The 17,644-nt window shown below is 37.6% G+C and overlaps 1 protein-coding gene across 1 annotated transcript in view; it reads left to right on the forward strand.

Moving 5' to 3' along the window:
• Positions 1-315: 315 nt before the first annotated feature.
• The window catches only part of LOC105934246 (voltage-dependent calcium channel gamma-5 subunit), a 41,239-nt gene continuing 23,910 nt past the window's right edge, over positions 316-17,644 (forward strand). The window contains exon 1 of the mRNA XM_012874147.3: positions 316-554. The gene's annotated coding sequence lies outside the window, so the exon portion shown is untranslated. The remainder of the gene's footprint in view (positions 555-17,644) is intronic.

Raw genomic sequence — 17,644 nt, forward strand, 5'->3', positions numbered from 1 at the left:
ATACATTGAATTTTACAGCACTGAACATCCCACAATAATGTGAAAACACATCTGAAGACTATACACTAGCCGATCATTTCCTCTTAGTGTAAATACCACCAGAACAGATGTCCTGAAAAGAAAAGAACATTATATGTTAAAGAATAATAATAACTGGTCACCCATTATTAGTTCGCTCTGGGTGCGACATAAACTTTTTAATGTTTTGCGTTCACTTCCGGTTAACTAAACCACCATTTGTGCAGGACCCCAGCCATCACTACCAGTTTTGCTTTTAAACTGTTCGCCGTCACATCCAGCATCGTCCCGCGCGCCGCGCTCTCGCGCACACCTGCGAGGAGAGGAAGAACGCGGAGTCTGCTGCCACGTGCCGCGCATCGCGCGGTCAGACAGTTCCACGTTGGACAGTAAAAAGAGAAGCGGGCGCGAGCTTACGCTGCCGTCAGGTTCCGTTCCGACCACAGATAAACAAAGTGGACCGACTTGATCGCATACACAGAACGAGATTGAAAACGGGGAAGAGTTGCTTTTCTCAACGAATCTGCTTTACGGAGGTAAATCTTTTTTTTTTTTATTTACTTTTACTTGAGCCTTTGTTTGGATGCGTAGTTTACTTGACTGTTTATAAAATACAACCGCGAGCGTCTTTTGTCTTTACACCTAAAATGTGTTTTTGACAGTCATCTACACAAAAGGTTATCCATATCTACTATTGTAAAACACACTATAATCAAGTTTCTGTGAAGAACGAGACGTTTTTGTAAAAGTATATTACGGAACCGTTAAAAAGTATCGTTAAGAAATGATTTTAGTCTTTTGAAGCGCCAAACGTACGTGTGCCAGATCTAGTTTCGTGAGGTGAGATACGGGGGTTTGAAAAAAACACAAAGAAAAATAAGCATTTGGATATTTGCGCTCTGATTGAACCTGCGCCATCGGAGACAGAAGATATAAAATGTTTGCCTCCACTAATATAATAATAAACTATTTTCCACCAGACAAATATAATACACTCGTTTTTCACCAGGCTATTATGGTAATGACTAATTGTTTAATGAGGGGACGTGTGAGGCGGTTCAGTACCTTGGACAGCGATGTCAGTTTGAACACACGCGTCCATTAAAAGGAGCGACTGAGTTTTATCAGCTATTGTTTGATTGCACTAAAGAGTAAATCATTTGACGGGAATAAATCATAAAGCGATTTTCTTATACTTGGGCAATGGATATTCAGTACTTGTTCTTATTTACTTCGTCACAAAGCGACTGACACGTATATGCAATTCCTTCAGTAACTTGCTGCATCTATAAATAATATGTCATACTTTATTTCACCAGAGTTTCTGCAGATACAAACAAAATAAATAATAATGTTAAAGCAATTCTTCTAGAAAGAAGCATTTAAATATTATATGCACATGCTTATAAGGAATACAAACATACTATTTTTTTTTACCAAACTACCAGATCTACATAAGTAAAAATTAAATCAACTTGTTTCAATATTATATAAGCCATTTTATGTTATAAAGATAGAGCCAATCGGACTTTGACTTTGACCTCAAAATTGCAGCATCATTTAGCTTTCAGCTTATGCAGTGTCAGGTTATTTATGCTAGTTTCAGATATACAAGGATTTTATATATTTTAGCGTTAAAGTTAATCTAGTCACATCGTTCTCAGGCTTTGGAACTGTTTCAGTCAATGTAAACTTTGGTATTTTTGTTCTGTTTTGGTTTTGACTCTAGCTACCCCTGAGAGCATTTTTTTTCTTCTGTTATTGCACAAATATTGCACGATTTATGTCACAAGATGCATAGTGTAGTTATTCAGCACAACTCCTACCTACTTTTTTTTTTAAACAGTTTTTCTCCACCTCACCTCTACCCTTGTTATCATCACACTACCACTCTTCACAGGTGTCAGCACTGTCAACAGACGCTGCTGTAGGCGACCCTAAGTAAAAAAAAAATGTCTGATACAAAATGTCATACTGAGAAACACAAATGTCTAAAAAGATGACTGTATGTTATGCTAAATATTTTTAGTCAATTTACTAATGTGACACCTGTGTCCTAGCTGGTGTTGGACATAATTGGTTACATTGGTCAAAATGCTGGCTTGTAAATAATAATAAGTAAATATTACATAGTAATGGTAGCTTGTAAAGTAAATTTATATTTATTAGAGAAGCGCTAAGAAATGGACCAGTGACTGCAAACAGAAGATTTTCAGCTTGATCAGCTTTGATTGAAACTATCTTTTACTGATCATTGAAAACACCATACCTTTCTGCTGCCTACTTGATCATACACAACAATCTTCACACTCAGAGGGAGTTGTTTTTATCAAAAGGTAATTAATTTTTTTCTCCACGGCATCAAAAACACCCTGATCAACTCTTTTAATATTATAGTGCATAAAGAAAGAAAGGGAACTGGCTGAAATCAGTTTTGGCAGGTCAAGGCTCTTAAAAACCTAGGTTTGGAAAAGAGCCTCAGCATTCTGATTAAACTTCTAAATTCTGATTCTGGTAAACTTCTAATCTTTATACATAATTATTTGTCAGAATTTATTTGTAAAACGGTTTATGTCATTTGGCTTATCTGTACCATGAAAAAGAACCATTTCTTTGTGATTTAGCTTCAAAATCTTTTTGTGCCAAGTGAAGGTCTGGTTTCCAAGGTGTTGCTTTTACGTTTCCACTACAAGGTTAACAGTGAGCAGTATTTTTTTTTTCTTTCTCTTGGAGTATTTAAGCATTTTCTAATGCATGTGTGTCAAGAAATAGGCATTCGAATAGTCTCTGTGTTACAGGGAAACTATTGTGTGTGTGCACTAAAAATAATGTGCAATAAATAGGCACACTGGTTGTTTTGTGGTTCCAGCAGTTTCCATAGTTTACACACATTTTAGACGTCAATCAGTCATGCAACTGTCAAGACAAGTCGAACGCACACAGAATGTAGTCAAAAAGTGAAATAACTGCGACTCAGAATACTCTTAACCAGATGGTGTCTATTGATTGTTGTCTTGTTCTATGTGTACTTGCATTTACAGTAACATGTAATTAATGCTTCTTTTTAACAATTCTTGCATGAACTGAAAATACAACATATTTATGTATCACGTCTTTGTCTTGTTTTGTTCTATCCAATCTCCAGCATGTAAAATGCACTGCCAAACCGAGAGCCTTGTTTCGGGACTTGCTCATCAGTCCATTCATGCTTAACTAATTTGGAGGCTTCTCTGTGTTGTGTTGCCTGGCGACAGGGCCATGTCAAGCTCTTATAAACGGCAGACTTGTTCTCCCAACAAACACAGGGAAATGGATGTTAGTACCATTGCTTAGGGTCACTGTTTTTATGCCGCAGTCGTTTATTGTGTTATCCCTCTTCAAAATCACTTCTGTTTCCTCGCCTAAGGTATTATTATGTTAAAAGGCTTGTCTACAAGTTTTAGAGCAAACAATTTTGCATGAAGGATATAGATATAATTGCCCTGGTAAACAATGTTTGACCATGGAAGGCCTTTATTGATGTTGATTGGACAGAAATTGGGCAAAGTGCCAAGCAGGTTTTAAATGCTCTTTCTCCATAAAGAGGCAAACTCTTTGCTTATCATTATCCATAGTTTGATTTTATGAGGTTTTGGATGAAAAATGTCAAGACTTTTTTATATCAGTGCAAGTATAACATCTTGTAAAGTATGGGTTAGATGCTCCCTTAAATTAGTTTTACATGCAAATATGTGTCCTACTCAGAATTTTACATGGGTTAGGGGATTTTTTTAATGTTGAGAAGATGTGAAAGTGTCACGCATTAATTTCCACTTCATTTGGTGCCTTGACAGCTTGAACTTGCACCTCCACCATATTTCTCTGATCCTTGCCAGATGAGATGTTGACAGATGTTCTGCCTGCAGCAGAGATCTAGCTTAAATTACAATGTGTACTCTCATATTCTGGGAAGGCATGCCCTTAAGGGTTAGCCAAGACATCTCCAAAATTAGTCTGCTGAGAAATTATTCTAGCCTGTTAACTTTCTAATGGAAGAACGGCAACCTCAAAGTTATTGAGAATACTAGAAACACTTTTTACTCACGATGGAATGCAAGATAAAACATTTAGAGCAAATTTGATTCTGGTAATTATTCAGTGCAAGAAATATATTGTTTGTTATTCCAATTAGTTCTGGTTCTTCTTTGAACTGCTTAAAAAGATAGCATACTTACCCAATAACCCCACAAAGCACATTTTGATTGTTGCATTTTAATAGTTATTCATCGTTTGAGAAAAACAGTGCCTGCTACTTTAAAAATGAGCACCATAAGACTCCTCTTGAAAGGATTCATGTCATGCTGTTCAAAGTTAATCATACCCCTCACACATTTTCACATTTTGCACAATATACTCCCAAGGTTTTATGACTTTCTACATTGTGGATAAATAGTGAAGACATCAAAACTATGACTCAAAATTCTATAGAATTATCTATCAAAGACAAAAATGTGAAATAACTCAAAACATCTTGTATATATTATTTTTTTTAAACATCCCCCCATTTGTTTAGATTACTGCTTGGCCTTCTATTAATGAGTCTCATGAGGTTAGTCACCTGAAATGGTCTTCCAACTGTTTTAAAGGAGTTCCCTAAGGTAGTGATAAAAATACAGAGACACCATTGAATGAGAAGGTGAATCCAAACTTTTGTCTGGTAGTGTATATTAGCACAAAGTCGCATATCATTGTGAAGTAGACGGAAGAAATCAACACTTTGTAGGACCGCATTTTCCTCGAATTGGTCCTGCATACTTTTGGGATATATCTCTGCTAGCTGTACCCATCCATTTGTAGCCCATTCCTCTTTTCAGTTTGATTGGATGGAGGGTGTCTGTGAACACAAATTTTAAATCTTACCACAGATTCTCCGTTTGATTTTTGTCTAGATTTGACTTATTTATTCCAATGCACGCATATGCTTTGATCTAAACTATTCCATCTGTTGAAGAGAAAAACCCAAAGCATGATGCTGCCACCGCCTTGTTTTCCTGTGGGGATGGTCCGTTTAGGGCACTGTGCAGTGACAGCTTTTCTACACTTTTGTTGGGTTATTTACTTGCTTGTGGCAAACAACAAATTAGACTTTTTAAAAATACATTCTAAAAACTGTAGCAATCTTCTTGTCACTCTTTTGTAAAAGTCATATTTAAGGAGTGCAAAACTAGTAGTTGTCCAGTGAACAGATTCTCCCAATTTAAGGTTATTTATGGATTTGCCAACTTTGACAAAAGTTGACTAGTTTAATAAGTTCAACTGCAAATAAGTCAATCAGCAATTTCCAGTGCTGCAAAGACATTTATCTTTTTATTTTAGAGTCAAGAATATTGGAGATTGGGATCATAAGTCCCCTGAAAGGATTCAGAGCTGTGGCGATATAAAAAAGGCTTTGCGTATGTGCTCGAGGCAAGATTTTATTGTGGACATACACAATACCCATAAGTGGTATTTAATAGTGATTTGCATAGAGATCTAGACAGCCCTCTAGAAGCTGAAAGTTATTAATAAGTAATATCTCAATCCTAATTTCTAATTTGAGGTAGCCTCAGAATAGAGACAACATGAAGGATATGATGTTGGGAGTATTGGCTAAAAACTAAGGTCGGACACCAGGATTAACAATCCGTATCCAAGACTATAAAAAAAATGTGACGTTTTTGCAATGAAGGAGCTGGACTCATGGACTCCGGGTTTTTCAATCTGTCCAACCCAAGAGTGGATGTTAAAGCCTTCCACACCATAAATCCTCTTCTCCATAGCAGGCTTCACTGATTAAAATACTCAATTAAAAAAACAATAACATTTTTTAGGGGAATCCAATCTGCATGTGAATTTAGATAAGCACAACGTCACTTCCCAAACAGGCTAAACGCTTTCCTTTGTTTCCTTCACTAGTTTCAAACTAACAAAGCTCTTCAGATGAAGATAACATGTTTTCAACTACAAGAACTGAAGTCCAATTGTTTTGTTTTTTGACTTTCTTTTGGGATTTACCATGCCCTGGAGGACTGAGAATCTTCACCAGCATATATTTGAATTCTGCTGTACTTCTCTGAAATACCAACAGTGTCACTCTAAAGTTTTGGAAACTCTTTCTTTTGGTTTGTGAAAGGATATTGGAATTGAGAAAAGAATCCCTTTTGTTTGAGTATATGTCATTTTGTAGCATTAGATGTAAATGTCCAAATTGTTTGAAATAAGTTGCTACCCCTCGAGAATCTTTAAACTTACTTTCTGTCTGGGGAAAACATTTTTACTTTGAGGTTCTCATTATATAGTGCAGTGTCGAAAGCTCTCTTCAACGAGCAATTCATCCACTAGAGGTGAAGATGCTGGACCTATCACCTGAGTCCCGTACCTCATTGGCCCGAGGTCAGGACTAGATTATCATCTTCCTGTAGGAAGAAACGTAGGCTCCTCCACTTGAGACAGGAGGCCTCAAGTGGAGGGGAATGGAGTGATGGACATACAGACAGATCAATTTTACGGACTCCTCAGCAATATATACGCTGCACCTCTCTGTTGTGATGAAGAGGGAGCTTAGCCGAAAGGCGAACCTCTCGATTTACTGATCGTTCTACGTTCTTACCCATCTTTCTTTGGCCAGTAAATTATTGCTCAATAGAAAAAAAATCCTAATTGTACTGTCTTAATATACAACATATTAAAAAAAAACATTTTCTTGCTTAAGTAAATGGCCGAGGAGGACCCTTAATGCAACGCAATCTGACAGAAAACTTCAGATTGTTAAACTCAAGAGAAATTTCGCTTTGCTTTAGATGAGCGTCCACTGTGACTATTGGCATGTCCACAGTGCTGTTCACAGTTTTGTTTCCCTCTATTTGCCTATTTTGCACCATTCATATCACTCGAAACGCGTCGTTCGCATCACTGACTGTTAACTCACTCCTAATCCCACCTTTACATAGGGATAACATTTAAATCACTTGCTCTATTTGCTTTGTTCGCGTTCGGTGTGAATGCACCTTCAGAGATAGGGTGAGGCACCATCTGGAATGGGTTGCTCCTCCACATCGAGAGGAGTTCGCTGAAGTGGCCCTGGCATTTGTTCCAAATGTTTCCTGGATGCCTCCCTTAGGAGGTGTTCTAGGTATGTCCTACTAGGAGGAGGCCCAGGATGCTGGACAAATGTTTTTTTTAACACACATTATTAGGTATCTGGAAGGTTACTGGAAAAAAAAGTGGCATTTCTTTCTCCAAGTCTCCAGACACCATGTAGCATTGTTCAATACTAGTTGACAAGACAACTTCAATTACAATTACTACTTTGCTGATAGGAACACATTACTGAAAATCTATCTCCAGTGTTCTCTGATGTGTGGTCCATATTACATTACAACCTCTTCTTGTGGTTTATTACAGCCATCGTAACTTAAACGTCTGACAAAGTTACGCTTTGCATAGCCTGGTTTATTTGCGCCAAACAAGTGGATGGAAACACTCCTAGTGTCCTTTTTTCCCCACTGGTGACATTTTAAAAGTTTGTTGAAAATTTGCATGACAATTAAAAATATGGCTTATTTCTCTCGGCTGGCCTGCGGACATCTTGGGGTTCCTGCAGAGGAGCGGCAGCAGGTGTCTGTGGAGATGGAAGTCTGGGAGACTCTGCTGAGTCCCCGTGATTCAGTTCAAAATAAGCGCAAGGCTACGAGTAAACACTGGATTATTGTGAAGAATTGAACAAAATTGTTGTCCAGGAAATTAAATTGAATAGATTTATTCATTTTGAGTCACAGTAAATGGTGTGTCACGTTGCTTAACAACCTTACATCAACAGCATTAGTATTGGTCTAAGGTTCTTTGCCACAGATGTGTCCAAACAATTTGCTTTAGCACCCCGGTTAGAAGAGGCAGACAAGTTAAGAGTATAAGAAGATGGTTTTTGCAATAACAGTTCCGAAAAAAGTAATTTGCAAACATATCTACTTTATAACTGTTAAGCACAATCTTTATAATGGACAGGAAGTGATCAAGTGTTCCTTTTCAAGTTCCTTTCTCAGGTGGAACTGGAGCCTCTATGGACATTGACTGGTTCTACCCTTCGGCAATAACTCCAATAAGATGTCAGCCCTTGTGCAGACTTTCAAGCAGCTAAAGGAAAGGCAACATAAGAATACCTTTTACAAATTTCTTATCTTAGGTTTCTGGTTTTAGAGAATCAGCAGCTTGGGGGAATGAACACATCTGTCACTGACTCCACTGAGGCCTAACAAAAGGTCCAGAGAAGAGCTGCACTATCTCTGTCAGGGGAAAAAAATTCAACATACTTATTGGAAGTTCTGCTTTGCTTGAAAAAAAGCTTTCTACACAACTGGTTAATTCAGGGCCAGAAGAGTCCCCTGTTCCACTCTGCCATGGGCAAAATGTGTGCTCTGCCAGTGAGATGAGAAATCACAAAGTCAAGTGAGTGGTAAATCACCAATAGCCTTAAGCTACATTGAACACTGAATCCAGGGGGAGGTGAACTCCTTTGCTTGTGAAATAAGTCTGTGGTAAATGAAGCCTTACTGGGTTGTCATGGAAAAAGTAATTACGCTTCTCATGCTGTATATGGATCCACTCTCCCAGACAATCCAAGTCAGATCAGACTCATACTTGAGACAAATTTATATGCTACAAAAGAGATGAATCAATCATGCAGAAGTTTAAGAAGACTGGCTGAGGGTTTACAAAACATTACACACTAGGGCTGCACAATATCAGGAAATAGGTAATTGTGATACTATTGTTGGATACTGGATTGAAGATATTGACGAATGATTAACCCACATTTTCCCATATTCTTTTCATTTCTTTCCTTCATCCCAGTGTCCCGATTAATCTTTGTGAGCTCTAGAATCTCCGTCACTAAATATTCATGAAGCAAATCCAAGAGGCAAAATATAGGTAATATTGGTATGCAGAGTTTGCATGCAGGGCTCTTGAAATATATTTTTCTAATTCAAGCAATGTGGTCATGTGTAATAAATACCCTGGAATGGACTATTATTTGTCTTGTTCTTGCATAACAAATCACAAAAGACATAAATCAGTGTTCTATTAATACAGCCAACTAATGAGACGATACATAAAACTGGATTCATAAGAACAAGACAAGAAGATGTCATTATTCTATGTGCAAAATTGCCTTTTATTTTTAGAAGCTGCAAAACAGATTCTAACTTAATTCTTGTTAGAGGTTAGCCAATAACTCTTTTCTCACCACAAAAATCGAACCTTTTCTGTCACCATTTCTTTTTTTCCACTGATAAGAAAGTATATTGTTTGGGTTGCCACAGAAACAATGTTGTGGTGGGAGCTTTGTCCAAGCTTTTGTAAACAAAGTCTTTGTGAGGCAACTTTGTCGACACAGAACAAATACAGAGATGTTTTCTTTTTGCCTTTAAAATAAGAGTCCTTCACATAGATACAGGGTGTCAAGCTTACAGCACACTGCTTCACATCACAATAGTCACAGCTGGCGAGAGCTTTGTGAGAGAGGCTTAGCTCTTTCAAGAAATAAGGTTTATTAATGCAAGCTCTGATGTCAGGACATGTCATTACACCCCAATATACATTTACTGTAGCTTCGAAACCCTGAAGAACATTTACCTTGGTAAAGAGAAGCATCCTGAACTCCCTTTGAACTTCATGCTTTACAAGACATTAAGATATTAACTCATTACAGTTTCTGGGTTACTGACATTGGCTCAACAAATGTGTGCATTCAAAAGTTTAATTTAAACTTTAATTTAAAAGATACTCTATGCTAACACAGCTGTCACTTCGTGGATATGCTTTTGATCTAGTGCTTCTGACCTGATTAGGAATTCATATGTAGATTCCAACTTTTTCCATGTGTGTGGTGCTGTTATTTCGTGTCCAAGCTGCCCAGTAACAGGGACAGCCGGTTTCACCCAGCTGAGTCTGTGGGCTGATGAGATATCTAGTCTCTCATGTGCATTAGACCGCCCGTGACCTCCGGCTTCCCCTTCCATCTCTGGTAACATCACCCAACAGGAGCCAAGTCACACAGTGTGAGTGGCCCGTCCACATCGGAGGCAATAGAGGGACTGCACTCACAGCTATGCTCTTACAGCCTCAGAAACTGGGTCAACAAGCATGCCAAAAGAGATCTGCACCATGACACTGACGCGCCCCATGAACAGAGTTATACAAACAAAGAGATTCAAATTAGGGAACCAGATGTTTGCAGTGTGATTTCTCACTTGCACTTGCACAATGCAATAACTATTTCAAAAGCTTTGGGTAGATAGTTCAATCTTTAAATCAAGCAAGGAAGGCTAGGATGACTAAAAGTGGTGGTCAAAATGTAGACGCTCTCATGTTCAAAGCAGCCATTTCTTTCTTAAAACTTCAACAATGGGGTAGACTGATGTGGGGTTTTTTTCCAAATAAGAGAAAATAAAGGTTACAAAACATGTATACTTTTAAAAATAAACAATGCACAATATAAAGATAACTGCTGTGGTTTGTACAAATACTTTTCTATAACAAGGAAATATAATCAAAATGTTTTCTTGCCTTGTCTGACTGATCATTGCCTATTTGTTTTAGAATTTTTATTTTTTTATTTTTTTTGGGAGTTATTGGGATTAAGGTTGACCAGAGGCTAAGTAAACATTAAGAAAGTAGACAGGAAAGACACTGGCCTACTTTTGGTGATGATGTGCCCTTTACTCAGGCAATGGCTTATGTACGTCAGCTTGACTCGATATCAGCATGGCCTCTGGGCCCCAAGGAGAGATGATCTGTGTCAACTTACTTGTGAAAGTATAAATATCATGGGTGAGTTTGAGGCTATTGTTTTTATTTGAAGGGTTTTTTTTGTTTAAAATTTATATGACCCTTTAAAAGGTACATTTAACGTAACTGGCACAGAAATATACTTTGGTTGTTAAACTATCCTGCAAAATTTCTGCGGGGCCTTTGTTTCCCCCGAAGTGTAGATTTATGTTTATTCAAGAGAAAGAGCTTTTTAAAAGCCTTTGCAATGTGAGCGAAAGCTTTCGTCCCAGCGGCTTTGAACATTTAATGAGAAACATTTCTCTATAGAGATAATATCCCCTTTTCTCAGCTGAGATCAGTTACTAAACACAGTCTTTTAGAAACCAGATCAATGACTGAGATGATTAAAATTCATGAAGGTTTTACTATTATGATGCTGTGTGGGTCCCTGTGTGTTCTCTCTGATCAATGGTGGGTAGATGCTTAAGCCATTTTAAACAAATCTTAGTTTTCTTTAACGTCCAATTCCTTTTTAACTCCAAAGTGTTTTTCATTTGGTTCATTGATGTTGATTTCCAAAATATCAAGTTTGCAAAGTTGAGTGAAGCCTGGATTAAACAGGAAATTTGACCTGTGATGATTTTCTGTTCAAAACCAACTTTTATTATTTGTCACCAAAATATGCAAAAAACATCCGTAAAGTCATTGTAAAATAATAACACACACCTTTACTCTAGTGTCTTACATACACTCATGATATGCTTTAGAAGGTAAAATATGTGTTTTGCTTGAGCTAATTATATTTTTTAGGTATACTTAAAAACATATGCTGTTAAAGGACTTCCCAGTCAAGAAGTCATGGGACATGGGCCTCCATGTTCTTAAAAACAGCAGTGCACCAACTACAGGTTGCTGAAGCGCGAGCCTTCAGAAAAGACTACTGGATAGGTGTCGAAACATCTTTAGAAACAACTGAACCAAAGTCAGATTTCCTCCGATTTAAGCTTGTTTGCCATGGCCTCAGACTTAGAGGAGCTGAGTCTCATCCTGGCTGCTTCATCCTCAGCTGCGAGACGGTCCTGTGCCGCTGAACGTGACGGGCTAAAAAAAAGCAAATGTAACCACATAATCTGTGAAACACAAAGATAAGAGCTTGGGGTCCCATACCAGACACCCTCTTGGCCACAAATATGCCTAGAGGTTCTGTCCATGAACATCACAAACAGGATCGGTGACGAAGGTCGGCCAATGTGCACTGGAAGCAAAGTCAACTTTGTGCCAAGAATGGGAACACACCTCTTGCTAAGAGCATAAAAGGATCAAATAGCCCTCAAAAGCCAACCATGTTTCAGCTGTCGTGGTGTGTAGTTCAGGTAGGCTGGAACAGGAGATGGACCGATAGACTGGAGCTTCACCTGCAGTTTTGTGGGCACTACTCCAATTTGTTGTGGTGAAAAAAAGAGTTGAGCCAAATAGCAAAGTTCTCGATTTACCAGTCCGTCTACGTTCTCACCCTCATATGACCCTAAGATAGCAGCTGAAATGAGCTTCTTCCATAGGGTGGCTAGACTTACCTCTAGAGCCGGTGTTCTGTCAGGTCAGCATACCCCGTCAGACCAGCTTACCCACAGTCTTACGCATGCGTGAACATGGTTGCGCTTGCGTAAGACTGCACAAAGTTGCGAACTCTTGGAGAAGCCGCCAGATCGCAGACCCCACTTTTCTGAGATATTTAAATGTAAAAAGTGCAGTGGTGTCAAAAGTACACATATTTGTTACTTAAGTAGAAGTATAGATACTGCGGTTTAAAAACACTCTGGTAAAAGTTGAAGTATCAACTTGACCTCTCTACTCAAGTAAAAGTGAAAAAGTATGTGCTCCAAAAACTACTTAAAGTATAAAAGTATAAAGTAACCTTTAAAAAAATGCCACTATATGAATTGAAAGCTTAATTTAAACACTGATTAGTTCTACATGTGGCCCAAGACACAACATAATCATTAACCCATTAGTCAAAGACAAAGTCACTCAAAGAGCATGTTCTCTCTCAAACTTTATTGGAATTCAATTCCAAACAGAGGTAGTATTCAAGCCTGCAGAACTGCCAGAACATAAATGTGTGAGTTCCATCAAATACCTAAGGTAAACTATACCCTTTGGTGCAAAAACATTCTATGTAGTTTGTGTGTGGAGAGAGAGAGAGAGATAGAGATAGATAGATAGATAGATAGATAGATAGATAGATAGATAGATAGATAGATAGATAGATAGATAGATAGATAGATAGATAGATAGATAGATAGATAGATAGATAGAGAAAGAAAGAGAGAGAGAAAAAGAGAATAGCTAGAGAATAGCTAACCAATGAGTGTTTGCGTTATATGACTCATCCAATTACACTAGTTCTCACTAGGTGTGGATGGCGCCAATGATCTGCATTGGATGGCGCAAATTACGTGAAATAAATATTTATAAATATTAAACTGAAGCCAAGAGTAACAAGTAACGTTTGTTTTAAAAATGTAAGGAATAGAAAGTACAGATACTTGTGTGCAAATGTAATGAGTAGAAGTCAGAAGTAGGAAGAAAAATAAGTAATGGAGTAAAGTATAGATACCTAAAAAGTGTACTTAAGTACAGTAACGAAGTATTTGTACTTCGTTACTTGACACCTCTGAAAAAGTGTCAGCTAAATTAATTTTATATAGTTATACAGTAGAGTTGGTTTTGTACTGTGAGTTATCTCTAATAAACCAGATAAGTTCCATTGGCATTTGGGTATTTATTTTAAACCATATGACAATAAACTTTGGTTGCACAGATGCATCACTCTTCAGATCAGCATAAGCTTAACCGTTGTATGGCAGTCTGACAGGGTAGCTGCTACGTCAGGGTGTCAAGTAACTACAACTGTTTATCATATCACGCATAAATAAAGTAATCTAGTAAACTTCGTCTAATTTCTGCTAAAGGTAGCGCATGCGTATTGACTATGGGTATGTTGGTCTGATGGGGTATGTTGATCTGACAGAACACCGGCATGAACAAAGTGCGGCCTGGGGGCCATTTGTGGCCCCTCTACTGATTTTGGGTGGCCACCCAAGGGCATTTCAAGAAGGATTTGGTCCAGGTAGCTGATGCAGATGGAAGATTTTAGTTTTTAATTAAGGCAAAATTATTACAGGAAAGTTAAAATCCTACAATTGAAAATGTTACGTACAACAAGTATTCATCTTTTAATAAACACACTTTTGACATTCTCTTTAATTTCATAGTAACATCTGTCCAATGACATTTAATTACTCAAATGCAAACTTTGGAGTGTTAAAATCTGCTTTGAATTCAATTATGAAAACTGACTAATTACAACAAGTATTTTAAAAGAACAACTGACCCAAATACTGTGCTTATATTGCTAGACCAAAAAGAGTTCAGTTTATTATTGTTAAAGAGTCAAATTTAATTATTCAGAATCATTTGCAAACTGGAAGACCAGCTTCATTTGTCTACTGATATGACAAATGAGCAAAACCCTTCTTTTAATTCTGGATCTACAATGATTTACACATTAATTTCCTTCAAAAAAATCTGACTAATAATTTAAAATGATAATTGTATGATAAATCATATTTTGTAGAGCAGGTAAAAAATTAACATAATTTATCTGGTTTAAAAAAAAAATAAATGTTTTGGCCCTTGAGTTCCTTTGACATGACAATTTTGGCCCATGTACCGAAAAGTGTGGACACCCCTGCTTTAGAGATTAGGTTAGGAGCTCCATCATCCAGGGGAAGCTTGAAGTTGATCCGCTGCTTCTCCCAGTTCTTGGAGCTTCCCTTTTAGAGTCTTTTGGACTTTTCCCACGGGGAGAAGACCCAGAAATTACAGGAGGGACTGTCTAACCTGTCTAACATGGGAACAACTTGGGTTCCTCCAGAATGAGCTGGAGGAGGTTGCCAGGGTGACGGCTATCTCAGCAACTAAATACAAATAAGTGGAGGACAACGGATGGCTTGCTGTATGGATGGATGTATGAATGTATGAACCTTCCTTTATTTAAAGAGGCACGAACTTTTAATACACCAGTTTTTTTTTTTAAATTGAAGGCCATGACTTCTATAACCATCTAGTGTTCAAACTGTTTGTTCTGTACTGTTCCAGTCAGTTTGGTCAGATACATCAGACAAATCAAGCACCTGCAGGTATTAATGAAACTCTTCAGACTTGTGCTGTTTTAAGACTTTTTTAAATAAACATTTAACATTTTTATAGCTTTGAGTGTTTGCGGTTTTCTTGTTTGATCCTAAGAAAAACAAACACTTAGAGCTAAAATTAGTACTGGCTGGTCATGATTGACCTGCTGTGGCTGGTCATGAGTCGGACTACTGCTGGGCAATTTCTGCTGTTAAGAAGCAACATTTATTTTAGCAACTTTCAGTTTTACGCATGACATTTGTTTGAAATTTTTTTCACATGTTGTTGCAACTGAATTTTACTGTTGCAGTATTTTCTGAAAATCACTTCTCTGTTTAAGCAAGGTTTAAGCTATTCAGCCCTGCTTAGTTGTGGGTCACTGTTTCTTCGCCAATTTGTTCTCCCTTTTCAAACTCGCATATTGCTATTTTGTCCCTTTCGACTTTCATTTCCTTTCCATTAACAGATTGTGTCATACTTTTGTACTTAGACCATTGCATATTAATTTATTTTCCTTTGTTGTAAAGTTTTTTTAAAGGAATTATGGAACATGGAATATATGACATTTATTTTGCAAAATTATGTAAATGCGGTTGAAAAAGTGAAAAGACATCCGCCTAAAGAGCTCTCTTGATGTCTAAATGCTGTTGAAATGTGGATTGATCACTGAGAAAATTCTTGGTCACCAGATGTTTGTTAAAACATTTTATTTAGCATTCACACCTCTCACTAAATACATACAGGTTTTTATTGTTTTTTTTTTACATCTGTATCCCGTTAGCATTGTTTAAATTATATTTCAATTTGTGACCAATATGTGTTCCAGACACCTAGGTGATTGCCTGAAAATTGCTCAACACATTTTACGTTTATTACTCACATAATTGCTACTGAGTAATATGCAAGATCACTTTGTTGCATGTTTAGAAATCACACCTTTGTCCAAGAGCTCAATGGTCAACTTGTATGATGTTAAGGTGAAAGTCTGCCATTGAAGCTTTAATGATTGCCCGCAGACCAAGCAGTCTTACATAAATATAACAAGAAAACAATGTATGACTCTAATAACCTTATCTGCATTATTCTAATAAACCTATGAAACCGTATCTTGAGATAAACAAATGCTTTCTGCCTGAAAATACTCATAATTCGGTCAATGTGGATGCGCATAAGCTATGTCGTCCCTGCAACAAAATGTTCTTTTTGTGCCGTCACACTAAAAAGAGCCTTTTGGGCAAATGCAGCATACAAGAAATTCTATTGAGTGGAAAGCATCCGTTTTGTTGCAACTTGATTCTAAATAGCTTTGAATAGCGCTCTTACTTGGTGAAAGTGCATGAATGCTCCCTGATTGCACCACAGCCGAGAATAGCTGTTGTTTAATAATCCTTTCACATTAATGCTGCCGCTTTGGGCTTTAGTGAAATCTGATTTAATATGCGAGCACCTCAACTAAGCATAACTCTTCCTGACATTACCTTTGGAACCTTTAAAAAGGGCTCGTTGTATTATTTTGATGTTGCATAAATACGATGGGATTGTAGCTCTCTGCTAGGAAAAGGCTAAATACTGTTTGCTGCGTCTACAGTTTGTCACTAAAGTATTCATACCAATGGGAACTTTTTTCACTTTTTGTCACGTGTCATTGTACTATTTGGGGGATTTTCTGTGATAGACCAACATTACACAGGGAATAACTGTGAAGCAGTCAGAAAATGTTACTTAGTTTTCCTTTTTTTTTCATTAAAGTCTGAAAAAGTACTGCGTGCATTTGCATTCAGCCCCCTTTGCTGTAATTACAGTTGCAAGTTTTTTTTACGGTATGTCTTTCACCAACTTTGCAGAAATACGCAGTGAAAACTTTGCCTATTCATTTTGCAAAATAGCTCAAGATCAGCTATATTGGGGGCAGAACATCTGTGAACAGCAATTTCCGAGTCTGACCGCAATTTCTCCATTTGATTTAAGTCTGCATACAAACCGCAGCGTTTAACACATTAATATGCTTCCATCTAAACTCGTCCGTTAAGGCCCCGGCTGTAAGTGTAAGATCGTTGTCCTCCTGGAAGATTAACCCAGTTTCATGTCTTCTGCAGCAGCTAACATATTTTCTTGCAGGATTGTCCTGCGATATGCTCTAATCATTTTCCAAGAAGCGCTGATCAGCTTTTCTTTCCCTGCTGAAGAATAAGAAGCTCAAAGAATATTGCTTCCTACACCGTGTTTCACATTAAGGATTGTTTTTTTCAGGGTATTATACTCCACACATGTGAATATGGATTAATAAAAGTTAATTATTTTCTCACCTGACCAGGGACAAAATAGCCCTGTTTTTAAATAATTTCTTTTTTCCACTCTTTCATTTGTGAACAACTAATAGTCGTCCTGCTCACAAATTCTCCCGCCTCAGCAGTGGTTCTCTGTTTGGCTCCACCATAGTTACCGTTTGCCTATTGGGTGTCTTTCTTTTTAATTCTGTTCTTGCCCAGCCCGATGGCCACATCTTGGTAGGTTTGCAGTTATGTTGTAATCGTTCTCTTTTCAAACCATGTGTTGAACAGAGCACCATGAGATGTGCAAGCTTTGTTTTATAGCCAAACCCTGCTTCAAACTTCATCACAACCCTATCCCTGACCTGTTTGCT

The sequence above is a fragment of the Fundulus heteroclitus genome, chromosome 13 (genome assembly GCF_011125445.2).
Source record: "Fundulus heteroclitus isolate FHET01 chromosome 13, MU-UCD_Fhet_4.1, whole genome shotgun sequence".
Classification (NCBI taxonomy): Eukaryota; Metazoa; Chordata; class Actinopteri; order Cyprinodontiformes; family Fundulidae; genus Fundulus; species Fundulus heteroclitus.